This window comes from Carassius gibelio, chromosome A2 (genome assembly GCF_023724105.1).
Source record: "Carassius gibelio isolate Cgi1373 ecotype wild population from Czech Republic chromosome A2, carGib1.2-hapl.c, whole genome shotgun sequence".
Lineage (NCBI taxonomy): Eukaryota > Metazoa > Chordata > Actinopteri > Cypriniformes > Cyprinidae > Carassius > Carassius gibelio.
In genome coordinates this window covers 5,698,392-5,721,203 of record NC_068372.1, presented here as the reverse complement: position 1 = coordinate 5,721,203, position 22,812 = coordinate 5,698,392, and the positions used below count along the sequence as shown (strand labels likewise).

The window sequence follows — 22,812 nt, the reverse complement described above, 5'->3', positions numbered from 1 at the left end:
CAAGCAAATAATAATAATAATAAGCATGTGACATAATAACAGTGATGCTTTGCTATTAATGTCATGTTGGCAATATCTTATTTCAAAGGTGCTGAGTCATGTTCCCGGAAGTCTGCCTTCCTGCAAAGTTCAGCTCCAACTCAGAATACACCTGAATCAGCTCATTAAGATCTTCAGAGCACTTGATAATTACAGACAGTTGTGTTGGTGCTCAGTGCACAGGACAGATATTAGCTGAAAGATTCGGAGGAACAAAAAAGAAAGGGTTAAAAAGAAAGGTTACGATCAGGCAAGAGGATGGGCTGCATAAATATTGGTTAAGCTTTCCAGTGGTGAAGAGAAAGAGCAGAAGGGAATCAGATGCCAAGGTTGATTTGTTTCTTCTTGATATGTGAGTTACGTTGATTTGGCTTTTTCACAAAATCTGTGTTGGTTTTTGCTTGAATATGCTGTGGCAGGCATGGAAGATTCCTACATTTGCTGCAGGGGTTGTGTACATACATGTGGGGTGGAGTTAAAATAATAAGAGCGAGGTCCTATAACTTATTGTCCCCTGTTGTTTTCCTTGTCATCTTCTATGCCTCTGGGATAGAGGCCTTGGCACATGTATGGTTGCAAGCATGACTCTATGGCTTTGCACTGTTCCCAAGTTAATATTGGCACTGTTGGTGAGAGTCTGAGAAAATGGAGTTCACCATCTGTTTTGGCCTGGCAAAGTCTGGTTTGTGAACATGGTTTCCATCCTGGTGTTTCCTCTCTTAAGGGTGTGTTGATGGAAGAAGTTTATTTTGCAGCAGCTGGGCTTCCCCATATATGTTAATCACGATTTAGACTTAGAAATGAATGCTCATCCTTCTCATTCACTATTGAAGGAACCAAGGTTTCACACTGTATGTACTCAAGACATTCTCTGTGTGAAAGCTCACATGTGTTCTGGATCTGAGATATGATGTATGGCTTAATGTTGCTATACGGTTGCTAGGGCATTCTAAATGATTACTAGGCAGTGGCTACACAGTTACCAAGGCTAGATTTTCAGATTGGTTGTCTTCCCTAATGAAGTAAGCCTATCACATAAGCAAGAGTATTATTTTCCGAAATATCAGCACAATTGCAAATGGGATAGTTATTTATATAAGATAATTATGTTTTGACTGCTTTTGCTCTGTTTTCCAACGACAATTGTTCCAAACAAAGCAGACCACTTGCACATCCCAGCAAAACAGAGTGGTGTTTTCCTGTTGAACAATTTAGCATTTTTTAATTCATCAAGTCATTGATTCGACTACCTATTCATAAAGACGGTGGTCACCTGCTTAGCTGGCAATGTTTTTTTTTATTATTTAACATAGAGTCTAAGCAAAATAATAATAATAAAAAAAAACTGTTGCCTACACATGAAAACACATGAAAAAACACATGAAAAAAACATGCAAACCCTACTAATAAGCCTCAGCTTATTTCCAAGTTCCTGTTGTGTTTTATTCCCCGTCTCAGGAAATTTAAACAGGCTTGTAAATTTCTCCACCTGTTCGGAAATGTCTTTCAAGCACTTGGTCTCTGTGTAGAATCATAAAGGAGGCAGCTATTAAATATATAACATTTGCTTATGCTGATCGCTCCTTCTGGGCAGAATGAGTCATTCCAACAGATCTCTGCTAACCATTCATGTTATTTTACATCATGTTTACAGTCAGTGTCAAATTCACCAAGAACACACCTACTAATGACATGGGATAATATTTGTCACCATACAAGAACAGTTGTATTTTGCCAACATAAATCATGTTTAATTACTTGTCAAAAGACTAATAAAAACAAGCTAGACTAATCAGGCTTGTATGTTCAACAATGCAACACAATACAATACATCTAGAGTTGTGTTGTAATATAAATCTCTGCGGTAATGTCTATAGGGGAAATGTGTAAAAAATAAAAATGAAGATTGTATTTTTTTAAAGCATGAATCACTCAATACAAAAAAATATTTATTAAGTTTTCTAAATCATCCATTTAATAAGGGGCTGTACTGTTTTAGGTGAATCAGTGTCTGACACAATTCCTACAGCTGGTGTTTTGTTTTGCTCAATTAATAGGTGGCTTATGGATACTGTAGTTGCATCACATCTTGTCTTGATATCCTCATAGTTATGATATTAAATAAAAAAAATGATATACAGTAACATTTCTGTGAAATTATAAACATTCTGTAACATCAGTCTCATGTTCACACATGCCTATAGATAAAGTTTAGGAGCTATGGTTAAATATGGTGAAATAGCGCAAAATAGTTTCATACAAACAGTTTAATGTAAACTCCCAGTTATCTGTAATAACCACACATAATTTTAGTTTGTTTTTATAAACTTTGACAATTTATATTCTCAGATGAAAATGTACACAATAACCATAAGAAATAAAAATTAAAAGTTTTATACATTTCAGTCAAAAATGTATGATTCCACCTCTAACATAATTGGATCTTTAGAGATCTCCATCTCCCATAACCTTCGCAGTATGTCTGCACATTAAAATAAAATAAGCAATCATTAAAATATGGCTGGAAAATTTTTACTGTAAACCTGTAAAAATAATTACTATAAAGTATTTTTCTGTACATTTAAACCACCACGGGCCCTTCATTATGTGACAAAACTCCTGAAACACTTACCTGTTAATTCTACCATTAATTGTGAAATCTCCCTTCAATGAAACAGGAGAAATGAAGGAAACACCAGACCTCAAATGGTCAACCACAAACATTTGTTTGGCCAAACCTCTGAGTGTATACCAATTTACTTCAAGAAATTCAAGGAAGTGATGCTACTCATGCAAATGGAGTAATGGATTTTACATTCTTTTTCCACATACTTAGCGCAATACATTTTTGTATACATGCAACATACATGGGTACAATGAAGACTTAAGATATAAATGATGGTCTGGAAAAGCTTTCAAACTCCACTCATGTTCAAAGCCAGTGAGAGTCCTAATACAGAGAAAGTTGCAGTCAATCCTGACTTTTGAAAATTATATTTATTTTCTTCAACTTGAATTTCTTGAAAACTGTTTTCATAGGATGCTCTCTCTATAGCTATAGCGTAGACCTTTCCTTACACACTATGTACAATTACTATAGTGGTGAAGGCCAAAACCTGTCCAGAAGCCACTGCAGGTCTGATTTGTTTTGGCTAGGCTCTGCTCTGACATGCCTGGGAAGGGCAAGGAAAGGAAATGGGTGGACCAGCAACTCTCAGCTCCCCAAGAGAAGGCCTGAGAGAAGCCAATGAGAAAGTGTGTGTGTTTTTTTTCTCTCTACTCTGAGCTTGTAAGGCCCATCTGGTTCTAATAACCTAGTCCAAGCTGCTGCCCAACTAATTCATACTAGATTGCCAGCCCGGTCAGGGAATGCTGCTTTAAGTGCGGTCACACTCAGCAAGTGAGGTTAGTAGGGAACGTGCCATGCATGTCAACTCCATGGTCCCCAAGCAATATGTTATTTCAACACTGATGAGCACCAGATGCAGGCGTGTGAGAGCACCCTTGGGCCTTGTGGTGGGTACAAGGCCTGATGACTGTAATGATGCATGTTTGCCAATGGTGGGCAGTGTAGCAGTTTATCTGAAACTGTTGTGGAAACATGTTGACTGGTTTGTCAAAAAATAATTCAATGAAAAAGGATTCAGTGAATCTCAACATTATTCTACAAATTTATATTGACCAGGGGTGTCCAATCCTGTTCCCGGAGATCAGTCTTCCTGCAAAGTTCAGCTCCAACCCTAATCACACACACGTGAACCAGCTAATTAAGATAGTAGGATTATACTTCCTCATTTTGGCCAGAACTTCTAAACTGCCTGAGATGTGTGCAGTTTTGGCTTTGTTTTCCTATTGATGTCAGGTGTGTTTGATTTGAAGGACTGCAAGAGCAATTTGAAAGCATAAGGAGCCATCTGCTCTGTTCTCGAGGTACTTTGATGTCATACACAGTTCGGTCTGCACAGCTCCGCTTCAAGTCAAACACACCTATGCTCTCTACAGTCTTCATATAGTATGCATACATATTCTTTGCTTTGACCGAAAGCCATTGGTTAATTATACCTGCACTTTATTGGTCAAATCTATTTTTCAGTCATTACCATTGGCAGCTATGAAAACGATGGCATCATAAAGCCAAAGCCCATCAATTTAGAAATACTGGCCAAGACATGTCCAGGCAAAAGAGGAAGTATGGTAACCTTAATTAAGATTCAGGAACACTTGATAATTACAGAGCTGGGTTTGCACTGAAATCTGCAGATCTCCAGGATCAGGATTATTCTTTATACTCTCACTTTTGCCAGTCCACACAACAAACTAGACATTTATGGTTTTGGGCCACTACCCTGCGTAAAACATATATCAAACATAAGCTAAGATATTAGTAAAAAAAAAAAAAAAAAAGATTTTGTCCGCACTGCCATTTGTATCCGATATTTACTTTGGTTGCCATAGTAATGACCTAAGTATCAACTCAACATCAAATTGCTTTCCTTTACAACAACCCAGTTAGCTTTCATTGTGGAAAGAGATGACAGAAAACTGGAAATACTGACTCTGCCCATGGTATTATGACATCTTGCTTCTATGTGGATGATATGAATACATGTAGTTTAAAAAAAAAGCCTTTTAAAATCGGATTTAACATTCTGAATAGCATTTGTCGGTTCATTTATAAAAATCTAAATCTAATTTCAAACCACACATAAATGTTATTTTGAATCTGGTTTGTTATCTTATTTAGTAAGTGTTTCTGAAGTGCGACAAAAAATTTCAGTTGAACATATACCAACAAATCAGACCTTTGCTGCTTTGTCTGTACAAAGTCTGTGAGTTTTGCTCAATTAAAAAGTGATTTAAGTATGGTTATGTAACATAATTAATCTAGCTTCACATTTCACACTGCTCATATTTTAACCTGGATTACCAATTTATCCTGGGTGTTTATAAACTGGTGTTTCATGCTGTACATCCCAAAACCTTGGGGTGACATATTCCATATTTGCCATGTCAGTGTCACTGACTGGACAAATGCAGCACATTATGTTTACATAAAGGCTTTAGAGTTGCACATCTTATATATTGCCGACTGTAATAATATAAGTTTTCCAGATTGGACTTTTCAGGCTATAAATGTAATTCAGTTAAGTTCAAATATTTTCAAAAATAAGTGTTTTCATAACTGCACAAACCACATGAATATGAGGCACAGAAAGTCTGTTGCAGAATAACATTCTAAAAAAGCATAGTTTACACTACACATGTGGCATTAACACCACAAAACCAGAGCTAACCCTGCTCCGGAGCAGGGTTTCATAACCCTGGGTGCTAACCCACTTCTAAATTACAAATTTACTGTGGGTTTAAAGAGAGTTTAGAATGAAAATAACCGGGGGTTAAGTGTGAAAAGCCCTTTAGAAAAGAAATAGCACACTTCTAAACAAGAACAAAATTTCAAGAAACTATAGATTCAGAATAAAGAATTTAAGAACGGAGATTATAATATATATTATGACTGTTAAAATATAGAAATTAGTATTGTTGTTGTTGTTATTATTATTATTATTATTATTATTATTATTATTATTATTATTATTGGCAGTTCAGGGAACTTGATCTGAATGAAATATTCTCCTGCTGTCATCCACCTCATCCTCTCTAGATCACAGATCTTTAACCCTGCTCCTGGAAAACCACTGGTCTGCAGAGTTTATCACCAACCTTAATCTAACACACCTCAATAAACAGCTTATCAAGGTGTCCAGGATGACTTTAAAATTGCAGGCAGGTGTGTTGGAGCAGGTTAGAAATAAACTTAAACCTTTCCTGGAGGACAGGTCTCCCTCATCTAGCAAACTAGATTAAACTAATCAGCCAATTAGTAGAGACTGCGAGACTTGAATTGAATGTGACCGATGACGGAGACATCCAAAATGTGCAGTGGTGGGAGTCCTCCAGGGCAGGATTGAGAAGCACTGTTCTAGATCAGTGGTCTCTGAAAATGGACTAATTTGATAAAATTTCTAACAATCCAGCTCATTAATATTACTAAACTGGTGATGGTTGGGATTACCCCCTTAACAGATACAAAAGAGAACAGAGCATGTAAGAAGTGTTATGTGACTTTCTCTCTTCAGATTTCAAACTCAATACACACACACATATATATATCATTACTGAGTTTATTTTATTTGATAATTTTATCACTTTTAAGGTGGGTGGGATCATTTGCTGGCTACCAGATTGTCATTAGCGGCAACATTGGCTGTGCAGCAGAATGATATGTCAAACAAGTTTTGCATAGAGTTGATTCATCATGTCTCAACAGACCCTTGAGACAATGTGTTTAGTAGACAAGTTAGTGATAAGATGTTGCCCAGATAATCCCAAATAGGCTTGCTGTGTATGTCAGTGTAAAGAGAAACATTTGGAATGTTAATCTTTACTAAATTGTTGTTGCTGTGTAAATATTTATCATGGCAAATTTGCTGTTGTTTAAAAAAAAGACACCAATTGCTTCAGTTCCCAGGCTTCCAGTACTGATCTGAATTACAGAAAATGCACTGCACACTAGTCAAAAAGAGGAGGGTAACGTTTACTACAGGTTTACATATTTTATGAATTATGCAAATTCTTTAAGTGGGCATGTAATCAGACATGTTGGGATGTGCTCTAGCATCCCTGTGACACAGACACAGACACCGTTCTTCTCTCTCTGGATATCCTAAACTTACAAATAAATAATTGGAAAAGTTAATACACACACACACACAGAAAACATTTTTCCAACAGTTCTCATTCTTGTTTGTCTTTCTTGCATATTGCAGTTTGAGTGACTTGTACCTTTCCCTGTCCATCACTCCACCCAGTGCCTCATAGTCATTACTCTTGTACATGTCAATTATCTCCATAAATAAATAAAAACAATCAGGCCAAGAGGTGTGGAAAGGTGAAAGAACCTTCTGCAAGCTCTCCCTGATGGAAGTCAGACCTGACAGCATTGGGTTGACAGTAAACAGGAGGGAGGGAGTCTTGTTGTTTTTGAGTCTCTGTAAGTGTTGGGGGAAAGACTGAGGTGGAGAGGGTTGCGCCCAATAACGCAGGTGACTCATGGGATACTGTGGTTCATGGTCAGGTCAGCACAGGCATTTGGCTGCTCTGATAGCTATTGGGCTCGCAGCTGAGGTAAGAGAGGTCTGTGTGTGGCTAGCTTGTTCACAGGGGCGGCAGTGGAAACATAGCAGTGATCGCTACGGGAAAGTTCCAGTATCTAATGTGTGATCTATAATGCATGTTTACTAAACAAGAGTGGCAACACACTTATTGAATGCATAAGAGTAAAGTTTCAAAATCTTCATTAAAAGACAATCAGTCATGTTAATCAGGGTTCCTGGACTTGTTTAACACCTCAAATACATGTGAATTAAATCTAATGCCTAAAATCAAGTTGAGTAGGGCCTGGACTACTAACACAAAGGCTGCTATTTCAATCTTAAAGCGATTGTGTTGAGACAGGAATAGGGTTGTATTTTATTTTAATTTTTTTCATTTAATTTTGCAGTTTGAGCATAGTGAACGCACTCCATCACACACCTGTAAGTGGTAGGTGCGTAGAAAATTAAGACCAGGAGGGTCGTATCAACATATAAGGAACTCCCGCACACTATCTTAACTTACAAATTTTAATTTTAATTACTCTCAGTTTCGGTCACACGACCGTCATCAGGAGTATACAAATGTTCAAATTCATCTCTTTTAAGATAAACACATGACCAATTAACAGAGCTCCATCTGCACAGAATTAAGCTCATTTGGAATACATAATTAGCACCACATCATAAATAGTTACAACAATCAAGATCCCCTTATAGGTTAACAAATTCATCCAAAAATAAACACAATCAACACATCGTCATCAAACAGCATCAAATTGTAATTCTAAAAAGGTAGTCAGGCTCCATAGTTCCTCAAACTCATCGTGAATACACAGTAAAAAACAACACCGCATTCAAAACAATTGCATGACTATAACATTACATTAAATAATGCTTCATCGTTCATACCCATAGGTGATAAAGTTTGAAGGGTGTAAATCCAAAACAGTTTGCGTCTCTTTAGAAGTAATTCAATGTCTCCACCTCTAGGTGGCAAAGTTACTTTCTCAATCCCACAAAAGCGTAAAGAGGTTACATCGTGATTCAAAGCTAAAAAGTGTGCCACCACTGGATAATTTATATATTTTCTTATGATCGAACTCTTATGTTCACTAATTCTTTGTTTCAATTGACGTGACTTTTCCCCACATAGCCTATACCACAAGGACAACGGATCAAATACACCACGTGAGTGGAAACACAAGTAATCACAGATTAGATGCTATATTTTTTGCCAGTTTAGACTGACAATAATATTGATTTCTCAGTGCAGGGTATGATAGCCATTGACTTGTTTGTTGCCATCTTTGTAATGACGTCAAATGACGTTTGTAACTGAATTGGGCTTGATGGGTCTATAGCTGATCTTGAGCGCCATTCCAGTCATTATGTGCAAATAGGAAGTGGCAGAATTCTGAGTTCTGATTTGTCTGGGAGACAGTATAAGAGGGGAATGGGGGGCAAGAGCTCAGGGAACAGAAATTACAGACCATCAGCAGATGGATCAGCACTTCTGTACCATTTTCTCACAGCCTGTCCTCGTCATTCTGGGATGTCCTTACAGATACTATCAGCCTGCAAATGTTTACTAATAATATCTGAAAGCCATAATAAAATTTCCTGTATTATTTCATTAGATACTTTGTTTGGAAGCAACAGCAATTGAACACTTGAAACTTAATCCACATGCCAAGTTCAGATGGATCCAGTGTTGATGTATTATAACTATGAAGTAAGGACACATCTAATAGATATAGGACCATTTGAGCTCTATCTCCATGAGCTGATATAAGAGCTAATCCAAACAATGAACGCCCTGTAATTGAGAATAATAGCTCATTGTGTACCACCCACCACCACCACCCAACAATGTCTGACGATATCATTCAAACAATGAATTAACTTGAATGAAGGATGAATTCAAAACGGAGAATCCCTTACCCTTTGAACCCCTTAAACTGACTAAACTTGTATATATTCAAGTAATTCAAACTTCGGAGCAAATTTCCTTAATGAGAAACTGTCAGTGTTTAATGTCAAAATGTAGTACAACATGACAACATTCAGATTCATTGATGTATCTTCTAATATGTATGTAAATTATGTAATGACAATGAAAATGTTAACAATGTTAACTTTGGTTTCTCTCTCTCTCTCTCTCTCTCTCTCTCTCACTCAGTCACTCACTCACTCACTCACTTACAAACACACACCCACACCCACCCGTTTGTTTTTGTGAAAAGTGGGGACATCCCATAGGCGTAATGGTTTTTATAATGTAGAAACTGTATATTCTATCGCCCTTCACCAACCCTACCCCTAAACCTAACCCTCACAGGAAACTTTGTGCATTTTTACTTTCTCAAAAAAAAAAAAAAAACTAATTCTGTCTGATTTATAAGCGTTTTGAACACATATATGTGGTTTACAAGGGTTTTTATACTGCACTAACTATATTTTCTATCCCCTATTTCTAAACATAACCCTGAAAATCAATGATTCAGTTAATAAACAACTGATTACAAAATAATTTAATAGATTTACTGATCCTTTTAACAGAATAACTATATAATGCTGTAGTAGTGAAGTAAATCAATTTTATGCAATATACAAATGATTGAGCTACTGCAATTTTCTTGTCTTTCTTTTCTTTTTTATATCTTGTATTTCTTATTGAAAAGTTGAGATGGGACTTGTTATTGAAGGGCTCATATTCTGTTTTAAAATGTATATTTCAAATTAAATAATAGCATTTATTTCATAGATTTATAAAACAGAGAAAAATATAAAGTGTATATATAAAGGCTTTAGAAATAAATATTATATATGATTCAACATAAAATGTATTACATTTAGGCTACAACAGCCTAATATAAACTATGGGACATAAAAGAAGAATATCTCTGTATTTTTGTTCATGCAATGAAAGTCATTGGCAACCAAATCAGGTTGAAGTAAACTATCAGTTTTCCGCTGAGCAACTGGGCCTGAGTGATCTCATTCACACACAGGCCCTGTGTGCTGACTCTTCCCGCAGCAAGCTAATTAATCTACCAGTGTGTTTTACATGTGATGATTAGCGGCACTCGTTGGCAATGAGCAGTTTGATCCTTTTAGGCAGATCAGAGGAAAATGCTGTCACCAATGATTCTGTAACACTAACAGCTTCAGATTTGGTTGTGCCGCTTGCCTGGGCCATACCCACAATGAGGCTGCCACTGAGACAGACTGCTCTCATTGCAAGAGCATGAGTCTTGCGCTATTTCACTCACAGATCACCTTCTTCACTGAAGTTAGCCCTGCTCCGTACCCTTTATAAACCCCTTATGCAGTCTCAGGTCACTCTCCCTTGACAGGTTGGCAGGATATATACTTTTATGGGCACATAAAATATGCATATGACACATGCAAATAAAATAAAAAATATAAAATATACACATCCTCTTGTTGAGAGCAGTTTATGTGCCAGGCAGACTGAACCCGGGAGCAGACATGCTGTCCAGGGGCAATGTAGCTTCAGGAGAATGGCGACTACATCCCCAAATGGTTTAAATGATCTTGTCTGTCTCTGGGAGGGCAGAGGTGGACCTCTTCACCTCAGAAGACAACTTTTACTGTCCAATTTACTTTAAAAGCAACAAGATACCCTGGCCCACAATTGACTCAGGGCCCGTCTGTATGACTTCCCTCTCAGTTGCTCTGCTTCATTAGAAGAGTCAGGGAAGTTGGATGTTTGGTCCCCCCGGTGGCCCCACTCTGGAGGAATCAGACGTGGTTCTCCAAGATGATTCAGCCACTATCAGCAGCCCCATTTATGATACCATTGAGGACAGACCTGCTTTCGTGAGTGAGGGGCATGATTTGGCACTGCTGGCCAGAGTCGACGAGAGTCTTTACAACTCCATGCGAGTGTGACCTAATATCCCATCATCTTGTGATGCATCTCATGTGCTAACCTTTTTACAAGAGCTACTGGACAAGGGCGCTTGATGCTGGACGCCATTCTGCCCTCGCACAGAGCTCCCCAACTTGAGTTGGAGGCATCTGTCATGACGACCTTTCTTCTGGAGGCCAGTTCAAATGGGATGTCTGATCACATAAATAACCTTGTTTCACAGGGGGGCTCAGAGATTAAAACTGCCTCTTCTTCATACTGTGCCAACTTAAAACCACCCTCCTTTTGATAGCGTTGGTCAAGTGAGTGGGTGACCTGCTAAGCACTGTCGGTCAGTGCTTCATGTCTGAATTTGAATAACTTGGATGCCCCTGCCCTGCAGGCATGGATTTTTGTCCACTTAAGTTGACCAAATTCCCCTTTGTAAGTGGAGAAGGTTTTATTACGTAGTCCTCAGCATTAGCATCTTGGGTCTCATTGTTATCTCGGACTTATAGGAGCCAATATGAATATGAAGAGCTCAATACAATCGCTTCGGGTCTGGGCTTGCAAAGTGGCTTTATTCTGCACATGCTAATAGCACTGTGCTATTGGATGCATTCCCCATAAGCATCAAAGATCCAACAGGAGAGATAATTCGAAAGGGAACATTCTGGTTACTAACATAACCTTGGCTCCCTGAGATAAGGAAGTGAGTGTTGCATAGGCTGCCATACTATAAGACCACACACGAGTCGATGACTGTTGCCTCAGTCGAAAGATTCTGGTGAAATGGCACTCATTTTCATTTGACAAAATTGAGTAAAACAGATGATATTGCAGCCTTTCTCAAATTAAATTGATTTAGATTGTGCAGATAACACAAGGCACTCCATGAGGGAATGTGGGAACCAGGCAAGTGACCTTTGCCCAAGTGCATGTCTTTGCCTAATGTCAGAAACTCCATATAAATGCACTGGGCCATCCTTTCCCCAGGTTTTATTTTTCTTTAGTCACTAAAGGAAACTATTGAAAAGCTGCTTGTGTTGATATCCAGCTCTCTATAGATGGAACAGTAGGCTCACTTCCAACATACACAGTGGGCAATCACCACTTAAAACACAGAGCATTTAAAAATAATTTGACATCAGACCAACATGGATGCACTGAGATTAAAAATTTTTTAATCTTTCCTGACACTTTTAGATCTACTAAGTGGTTGTTTTTATGTAAAACAAACAAACAAAAAACAAACAAGCTCCTGAAAAAAACTTTAAGTTGGAAAGAGCAGCTGAGAAACTGTCTGCTTTGGCATTTCCCACATGCACTGTGTTTGCCATAAAGGAAGTGATACTGGCGTGAGGAATAAATGTTTATAGCATCTTGAATTTCAATTAAATCAATCATATTCTAACAAATTATCTGTTCTGTCTATGGCTTGTGAATCCCATGTCTTCTAATTCCCTTCTAGTCTGAAAATAATTGCTGAGTGCATTCATTTTATTTTCATGTTTATATTTTTCATGTAAGTATTGATTATTTTTTCATTCTAAAGGGTCAAAATTTGGCTAGGCTGCATGCAGGGCGATACTCTCATCAAGATAAATGGGAATGCTAAAAAAATGCTGTAAACATCTGTAAACACAAAATATGCAATCAAAGATGCCCTTCAAATTTACTCTACTTTCTTTGATGTCATTTGTCTTCCTAGACTATTTGTGTGTGTGTGTGTGTGTGTGTATAAATATATATATAGATATACTGTAAACTCAAATAAAAACATGTTGTATATGCAAAGAGATGTGCAATAATATTTCTGTCTTATGTCAAGAATCTTAAACATGTAAATGCATAAACACAGGAATATTTTGTGTAATTGTTCAAAAGGTATTGTTTAGAAAAATGTAGTTTTAAACTAATAATTATAAATTATTATCGCCACTGTATTTATGTATTTATTTAATTATTTGATGTTCTGCACAGCTGCAGTAATATACACTGGGGGAAAAAAATCACAATAATTTCTGCAGTCACTACAGCTAGACAGTACAGTATGCATTTGCTTTAAATCAATTATCATGATTTTCGATTGAACCACTTTCAAAAAAAAAAGTACTTTGTTTTTTTCAGTATACAGTAGTGCTACTGTAGTTACTATGATACATTTTCGTAAGAGTAGTGCCATTAGGAGCTGCTTGTTTTTTTTTTGTTTTTTTTTTTTACCAGAGGTCAAGGATGTCAAGAAAAACAAAAGGATGTCAAATGATTTAAATCGGACATGCTCAATATCCATCCACCAATTTTCCAAGCTGCTGTTTGCTCAGCCAAGACTCAAACCATGGGCCTGTCACGGTTTTACGCTGCCTGAAGGAATACGGAGTCGAGGATAAACGGAATAAGGTTTTTAATATAAACAACACAGGGGATATCCAACATGGAGCACAGAGGTAGACACACGTAAGTAGCAAGTGAGTCACAAGTGAGCACAAGTGAGGCACAAGTGAGAAGACCCGACCAAACAGAACTGAAGGACAAGGCTTATGTACAATAGATAATTGGGGAAACACAGGTGGATGGAATCATTAAATTAACAGGGACATGGAACACATGAGGAAGATAATAGACACCTGGGAACTAATCAAACTAAACACGGAAGACAGAAACTGGGTCACGGGCAAAAACAAGCTAAATGAGTCCAGGTGTGTGACAGTACTCCCCCCTCCCGGTAGGTGCGTCCTCGCACCGTAGAAACAACAGAGGGAGGCATGGGTGGGAACCTGGGAGGAGGTTCCGGTGGAGGACGGACTCCCAGGAGGGGGCCGGCAGACAGGGACCACAGAAGGAGGAGCCAAGGAGGAGACGACGGAGGAAGGAGCCAGGGAGGAGACAGGAGCAGGAGGAGCCAGATGGTCCACCAGAGACCAGCCAGGACGGAGATCCAAGGTGGGGTCGACGGCGGGAGGAGCCATGGTGAAGGAAGGGTCGACGACACCAGGGGGCCGACAGGCGGAGACTGCACCGGTGGGTGAGGAGCCCAAGATGGAGCAGCACAGCCGCAGAGCCAGGGTGACGACGAGGATCCGGAGGGCCTAGGTGGAGCTGAAGGCTCAGGCGACCAAGGTGGAGGCGGGGTCCCGGCAGACCGCTGTGGAGCCGGAGTGACCGAGGATGGAGGTGGAACCGGAGGGAAGGAGGAGCCTGACAGAGCCGGAGGGATGGAGTGACAAGGTGGAACCAGAGGAGAGGAGTCCCGAGGCGGCGGATGGTCGACGACTGACCAAGGTGGAGCCGGAGGGACGAGGGAGCCCGGTGGAGCAGGTGGGATGACAGGCCACGGTGGAGACGAGGGAGCTAAGAGCCAAGGCGGAGCCGCTGGGTCGAAGGACCGAGGAGGAGTCCAGGGCTTGGAGGTTGGAGGCGGAGACAGGGCCTTAACACGCCAAGGCGGAGCTGGAGACTGGCAGTCCAGCGGCGAACCACCGCGCCCCGATGGTGCGGACTGAGGGTGAGCTGCAGGACTGACTGGCACCAGCAGGGATGGCGAGGAACTGGCTGGTCTAGGAGGAGGAGAGGAGAAGGATGGGAGGAAGGACAGGAGGATCAGGACTGGATGGAACCAGCGAAGGAGTAGAGGGACCAGCAGGTTTGGGAGGAGGCGGGAGAGGGAGGCTGGGAGGGAATACAGGAAACACAGAAGATTCAGAGCTGGGCGGAACCAGCGGAGACACAGAAAATTCAGAGCTGGGCGGAACCAGCGGAGACACAGAAGATTTAGAGCTGGGCGGAACCAGCGGAGACACAGGAAACTCAGGGCTGGACGGAACCAGCGGAGACACAGGAAACTCAGGGCTGGGCGGAACCAGCGGAGAAACAGGAAACTCAGGGCTGGGCGGAACCAGCGGAGACACAGGAAACTCAGGGCTGGGCGGAACCAGCGGAGAAACAGAAAACTCAGGGCTGGGCGGAACCAGCGGAGAAACAGAAAACTCAGGGCTGGGCGGAACCAGCGGAGAAACAGAAGATTCAGAGCTGGGCAGAACCAGCGGAGATACAGGAAACTCAGGGCTGGGCGGAACCAGCGGAGAAACAGAAAACTCAGGGCTGGGCGGAACCAGCGGAGAAACAGAAAACTCAGGGCTGGGCGGAACCAGCGGAGAAACAGAAAACTCAGGGCTGGGCGGAACCAGCGGAAATGGAGCAGAGGAAATGACTGGAGGAGGTAGGAGTGGGAGACTGAGAGGGTATACAGGGGAATCAGGGCTGGACGGAACCAGCGGGGAAACAGAAATATTAGGGATTACCTCCGTAGACCAGTCCATCAGATCCAGAACTTGCTCCATATAACTTTCAGAGACTGTATACAGCTCACCCTCAGTTGCAGGAGTGTGGGCAGGGCTTTCCTCCATGCCCTCGATCTCCACGAGGACTCCCACGATGCACAGTGTTGCCGGCTCACACACCTGGTCAGTCGCGCTCTCGAGATCCGGCTCCCTGTCAGTGGATGGCTCGGACTCTGCGGCTGCGGTGGGCTCTGGCTCCGTGCGGCGTGATGGTGGCTGGCTGGTCTCTGGGTCGGGAGTGGGGCTGGCGAGGTCCTCTATGGGGCAGACGGTGAGAGGTGACCCATTTCTCGCCAGAGTCCACTCCACGTATGCGGCGAAATCCTCTCGAGGACCATCTTCGGACGACAACGCTCTGCATTTGGAGTTCAGGCTGGTGTTGTAGAAGGTGCAGAGCGCGCCGTCCGGGTAGCTGGTGGCATTAGCTAATAGGAAAAACTGTTTGGTATGGTCCTCGAGAGAACGTCCTTCCTGCTTCAGCAGGAGGATGAGGAATTCGGGACGATAGAGGGGATCCATAGACACTAAGAAACAAAAAGACTTTGAAAACACAAAAACAAAACGGAGGGAAAAAACACGCAGTTTTCTATTTTCTTTTTCTGGTCGGGTCTTCTGTCACGGTTTTACGCTGCCTGAAGGAATACGGAGTCGAGGATAAACGGAATAAGGTTTTTAATATAAACAACACAGGGGATATCCAACATGGAGCACAGAGGTAGACACACGTAAGTAGCAAGTGAGTCACAAGTGAGCACAAGTGAGGCACAAGTGAGAAGACCCGACCAAACAGAACTGAAGGACAAGGCTTATGTACAACAGATAATTGGGGAAACACAGGTGGATGGAATCATTAAATTAACAGGGACATGGAACACATGAGGAAGATAATAGACACCTGGGAACTAATCAAACTAAACACGGAAGACAGAAACTGGGTCACGGGCAAAAACAAGCTAAATGAGTCCAGGTGTGTGACAGGGCCTTCTTGTAGTCAGGCAGCAGTGCTACCTACTGACCACCATGCTGCCTTATTCAACATGTATTATGCTAAATTAATGCTCACACGGAGACATGGGGGAAGATAGATGGAGAGAGTCTTTAGAATGATAGTTGTTTTTGTACTGGGCATTTTTTTTTTTTTTTTTTGTATTGCAGTTCTTGTCTGTTTCCTGTTTCCCCCTCTTCCTTGATTGTTTCCAGGTGTCTTACTAGTCTGTGACCCTTGTGTGTTTAAGCCATTGTGTTCCCAGTGTAAGCTGATCATGTCTTGTCCTGGAGGTTTTGTGTTGGTTATTCTCACTTGTGTTTCTTTATTTCCTAGTTCCTGCACTCCTTCTGTATTTTTAAATTTAGTTTAATACAAGTTAATCTGCATTCAGATTCTGTTCTTCCTCATCTCTAAATTCACCCACACATTACAGTAGTTCTTTGACAAATGTTTAGCAGTGACATCTCCCTCAGTGTAATCGAGTGCAGAGCCCCTGTGCCAAACACAATAAAATGTATGACATGGGAACATCACATCTGTCTGGTTCTCCAATACCGGACACCATGAGTCAAGTCTGGGATGGGTGGTCTGAAGTGCACTGAGCCTGAATGTGTTTGTGTGTATGTGTACAACATTGGAAAGTGTGTGTGTGTGTGGAGGGGTTTCCTCTGGTTTCCTCACTGAATATACAGTGGCCTCTTTGCCTTGCATCCGGTTCTATCTTTCTCTTCTCTTACATGTTCAAAGCTGGAAAACAATGATCCTGTGTCACATTCCCAAACTACTTTCATTCTCTCCAGCTGACACCCAAAACAGAATATGGAAAAAGTGTTTCCAGAACATATGAGATTTTTTTTTTTTTTTTTTTTTGAGACAGTATTTTAACTTTAACTTAAAATCAAACTCTGGGCCAGCCCAAATTTTTTGGTGATTCTTTTGAAGTACACCAACCCCCGCCCCCATGATATATGGGCATCAGTTATGTTCTCAAAACCAAGTCCAGATTTAAATTATTTCAAGGGACAACCTCAGCATTTTTACAAAGATACGTTTCAAAGTGGCATTTCATTTGTTGCACAATGACTAGAAGAGGTTCTCATATGATGCCTAATTTAATTTTGTTCAGATTTTTGTGAATATGTTTATGGTTTTACACATGATTATGGTCTTTTGCTATGAGAAAGCAAAGCCCCCTCCATTTTTTTAGGGGTCCAAGTACATTAGGATTTTCTTATTATTATTCTCTTTCTGCCCTAAAGCTGTCTGGTCATCAGAGACCACAGAGATACCAAATTTGGTGGGATGGTCAGAAATCCCACCTGCTACTCAGGTGCACAGACATACATCTGTTTGACACAAGCTTGAGCTATGATAACGACATTTATATTTTGGGTCATATCTCCAGAATTGTAAGGACTAGAATTACATTTTTCTATGAGTTCTTGATCCATCTTAACAAAATTTGACACAAATAGACAACGTGACATTCTGAGGAGGTACATTGTACCAAGTTTTGTCAAATTCGTCTAATAGGTGGTACTACAAATATATATATATATATATATATATATATATATATATATATATATATATATATATATATATATATATATATATATATATATATACAGTCTTGTTCAAAATAATAGCAGTACAATGTGACTAACCAGAATAATCAAGGTTTTTAGTATATTTTTTATTGCTACGTGGCAAACAAGTTACCAGTAGGTTCAGTAGATTGTCAGAAAACAAACAAGACCCAGCATTCATGATATGCACGCTCTTAAGGCTGTGCAATTGGGCAATTAGTTGAAAGGGGTGTGTTCAAAAAAATAGCAGTGTCTACCTTTGACTGTACAAACTCAAAACTATTTTGTACAAACATTTTTTTTTTCTGGGATTTAGCAATCCTGTGAATCACTAAACTAATATTTAGTTGTATGACCACAGTTTTTTAAAACTGCTTGACATCTGTGTGGCATGGAGTCAACCAACTTGTGGCACCTCTCAGCTGTTATTCCACTCCATGATTCTTTAACAAAATTCCACAATTCATTCACATTTCTTGGTTTTGCTTCAGAAACAGCATTTTTGATATCACCCCACAAGTTCTCAATTGGATTAAGGTCTGGAGATTGGGCTGGCCACTCCATAACATTAATTTTGTTGGTTTGGAACCAAGACTTTGCCCGTTTATTAGTGTGTTTTGGGTCATTGTCTTGTTGAAACAACCATTTCAAGGGCATGTCCTCTTCAGCATAGGGCAACATGACCTCTTCAAGTATTTTAACATATGCAAACTGATCCATGATCCCTGGTATGCGATAAATAGGCCCAACACCATAGTAGGAGAAACATGCCCATATCATGATGCTTGCACCTCCATGCTTCACTGTCTTCACTGTGTACTTTGGCTTGAATTCAGAGTTTGGGGGTCGTCTCACAAACTGCCTGTGGCCCTTGGACCCAAAAAGAACAATTTTACTCTCATCAGTCCACAAAATGTTCCTCCATTTCTCTTTAGGCCAGTTGATGTGTTCTTTGGCAAATTGTAACCTCTTCTGCACATGCCTTTTTTTTAACAGAGGGACTTTGCGGGGGATTCTTGAAAATAGATTAGCTTCACACAGACGTCTTCTAACTGTCACAGTACTTACAGGTAACTCCAGACTGTCTTTGATCATCCTGGAGGTGATCATTGGCTGAGCCTTTGCCATTCTGGTTATTGTTCTATCCATTTTGATGGTTGTCTTCCGTTTTCTTCCACGTCTCTCTGGTTTTGCTCTCCATTTTAAGGCATTGGAGATCATTTTAGCTGAACAGCCTATCATTTTTTGCACCTCTTTATAGGTTTTCCCCTCTCTAATCAACTTTTTAATCAAAGTACGCTGTTCTTCTGAAAAATGTCTTGAACGACCCATTTTCCTCAGCTTTCAAATGCATGTTCAACAAGTGTTGGCTTCATCCTTAAATAGGGGCCACCTGATTCACACCTGTTTCTTCACAAAATTGATGACCTCAGTGATTGAATGCCACACTGCTATTTTTTTTAACACACCCCTTTCAACTAATTCAACTAATTGCCCAATTGCACAGCCTTAAGAGCGTGCATATCATGAATGCTGGGTCTCATTTGTTTTCTGAGAATCTACTGAACCTACTGGTAACTTGTTTGCCACGTAGCAATAAAAAAATATACGAAAAACCTTGATTATTCTGGTTAGTCACATTGTACTGCTATTATTTTGAACAAGACTGTATATATATATATATTAATAATAATAATAAGAATAATAATTCTTACCTCAATTGGTGTATGTCCTAATGTATCCTCTAATAAAGCCCCACACAATGTTCATAGTGCTTTACTTAAAACACATCTCTGAGCAACAGTAAAGAGATGGATAGATTGTCCCTCACTGTTGATCTGGCATTCAGCAACTTTAAGAAACAAATCTGACATTATAGAGAGAAAGACTATGAAAACCCTATTTCCTCAAGCACTTCTGCATTAAATTGGGGAGAAATTCCATCATCTCCCATGCACAAGTTCAGGCCTCACATTTTCACTGCAGCATCTTAACAACTTGCTGTGGTAACGCAGGAAGTCCCAGTAAAGATGCACAGTCTGCTGGTTGCAGCCTGGACTGAGAGAGTCGTAGTTGTCACCTAGCTGTCCACAGGCTTTGGCCTCTCTACTGAAACCAGCTATTCATTTAGATATCTTCTTTTGCCTCAGATATTCGTTGATATCTTGCAGCAGATAGTTAAGATAAAGCTGAGGTATAACCCTAGTGCTAGCCAGGCAAACTGTCATCGCAATATCTCGATGTATCTCCCAAAATAATGTCTATGGCCCAGGTTCAGACATTGTCTTGGAAGAGAGAGAATAGTCTAGAGTTGCATTAATGTCTTGTACATCAGGCAAAGCAGTGATAGACTCATGGTTGGCCTCAAGCACATCTGGTACTGATAACACTGGGCTAGAGTAGGGATTCTCATGTTGCACTGTGGTAGTTTCCGAGCTCAAGCCTTCAACTAGGGCAGCAACTACGTAGCAGCTCTTTCCTGTCTAGTATGCTTTGTACTGAGCTGAAGCACTTAAAAAACAGTCAACAAGCATCCCTTGCATGAGGTGAGAAGATAAAGCAGTCGATGCAGCATTCTAGCTGCTCACAGCTCTGACACTATTTGTTGTTGCTTCGCTCAACAGTGCCACTGTCACACAAAGAGATGTTGCTCTACTGCATGCTGAGGGGAGGGGCAACAATTGCAGAGAAGATTGAGGATGAGATTTATGGCCATTGGCTTCCTCTGCACTCAGACTGAGGCTTTAGCCATCCAGCTCTATTAGCATCTGGATCTTTACCATCACACTAGTGGAATTCTGTCTTGGTCATGAAGCAAGTCTTGTGCTGATTCCATCTTTATCTGATCATCGTGCTGATTCTGAGCCCATGCAGCTCACCACAGTTAAAAGAGAAGGTCGCATCACTGAAAGACTGTGTCTAAATTCCACCGACCCTGTCCAGTAAGAGCCAGAGCTTACCAGCAAGCTGCCCAACAGCTGTCTTCTCCCAGTCATGCTTCAATAAAGCATGCTTGCATAATAATTGCTGCTTATTGTTTTAGGCCATCCGTGGTAATCAGAGCATACTTCACATATTAATTATGCAAAGAATACAGTTTTTATTTTATTTGAGTATCTCTTGTAACGCCCTGGTCCGAGTTGGCTTGTTGTTTTGTGAGAACTGTGATTCTGGACTAAGTAAGAAAAGCTGTAGCACAGACCCCAGAATTAAAGCTGCTGATGGCACCTGTCTCCTCTTCAGCGCCAGCTGGGAGACCACTGTCTTTGCCTTGATCTCTGGGCTAATTATATTTGGATTACAATCAAAGCAGGATGTTTAACTATGTGTCAACATGCCCAGCATGCCTTCCCGGCTACCACTTTCACCGTCTGCATGCAGTCATCAAGTCATCATCACAATGGCTCTGTGCTTATAGTCTGCACTAATATTGAAGGTAAAACCCAAGTCAAATTCATTAAAATTATTAAAGGAATTGAGTTAATTTCACTCAAATATAAGTGCATTGCACTCAATAGAAAAAAAATGTAAACTCAATCACTGATTATAATAAATAGAACTGAGTTAACAGCAGTTTTCTAGTTCCCAGCATGCTTTGCTTCAGATTCCGTAAGGAGAGTAAACATTTTAAATAAATGTTATTGTATGTGTTTTTTTTTTTACAATATTATTATAAAGGGAGATCGGTTAGAGTCAGACTTGTAACCCGAATGTCACAGGTTCGAAACCCAGGTCCAGCAGGGATTGTAGGTAGGAGGAGTGAATGTACAGCAATCTCTCCGCCCTCAATACCAAGACTGAGTTCCCTAACTCTAACCCTCTAACCCTAACCCTAACCTAACCCTAACCCTAAGCAAGGCACTGAACCCCCAACTGCTCCCCAGGAACTGCAGCAATATGGCTTCCCACTGCTCTGGGTGTGTGTTCACGGTATGTGTGCACTTGGATGGGTTAAATGCAGAGCAAAAATTCCAAGTATGGGTCACCAGACGAGGCCACATGTCACTTCACTTTCACTACAACATTATTACTGCAAACCCCCCCCCCCCAATTATGATTTATGTATCCTCCTGTTTCATACCATATACACCATAAAAGCCTGATGTATCAGATATGATGTATATAAAACAAATATATTTTCTATTATTGCATATGTCAGAATTAAATAGTAATATTTATTGCATTTTATTTCCAACCACTACACACACACACAATTCATACAGATTTATTTATCATTGTGATGTGTTGTACTCTTGTTAGACATTTTAGTAATTATATGTTATTTTGGTGTAAACTATGGTTACCATGGTATATTTTTTGTGAAAATAATAATGCTATTATTATGAGTCAAACCTGTTTTGGTACACCCCTCTCAAGGGATTTTTTGTCTTACATAGTACAGTCTGACTTGCCTTGGGCGGGCTGTGGCTCACTAAGATTACTTACTCTAGCTATGTGTAGCTGTTCATTTGTGTTTTAGAACAGAAAATGAACAAAAAGTCCAGCAAAGCCTTCTCAGATGTTTAAACTGGGACCACAGGACGCCTTTCATGTATCCTGCACTTGTTCAAATATCAGAACAAGCTAAAAAAACAAACCTGTCAAGAGCCCTGGACAGTTGCCATGATATACAGTTGAGATAAGTTCCTCTTTCCCTCTGATGTCATAGGCATTCAGCTGGCCTACAGACATACTGTAGTTTAACTTCTCTTCGACCTTTCCAGTGTTTCTTTAACCACACCTATCATTTACCATGGCACAAGTGACACAGGATAAAATCTTGTCTTTCTTTTGGGTTCAAAAGTGATTGCAAAGATGTACTTTCACC

At 40.3% G+C, this 22,812-nt stretch overlaps 1 protein-coding gene across 1 annotated transcript in view; it reads left to right on the top strand.

The window, feature by feature from the left end:
* The first annotated feature begins 18,980 nt into the window (after positions 1-18,980).
* zyg11l (zyg-11 family member, cell cycle regulator, like) overlaps positions 18,981-22,812 on the top strand; it is a 220,955-nt gene continuing 217,123 nt past the window's right edge. The window contains exon 1 of the mRNA XM_052610758.1: positions 18,981-19,054. The gene's annotated coding sequence lies outside the window, so the exon portion shown is untranslated. The remainder of the gene's footprint in view (positions 19,055-22,812) is intronic.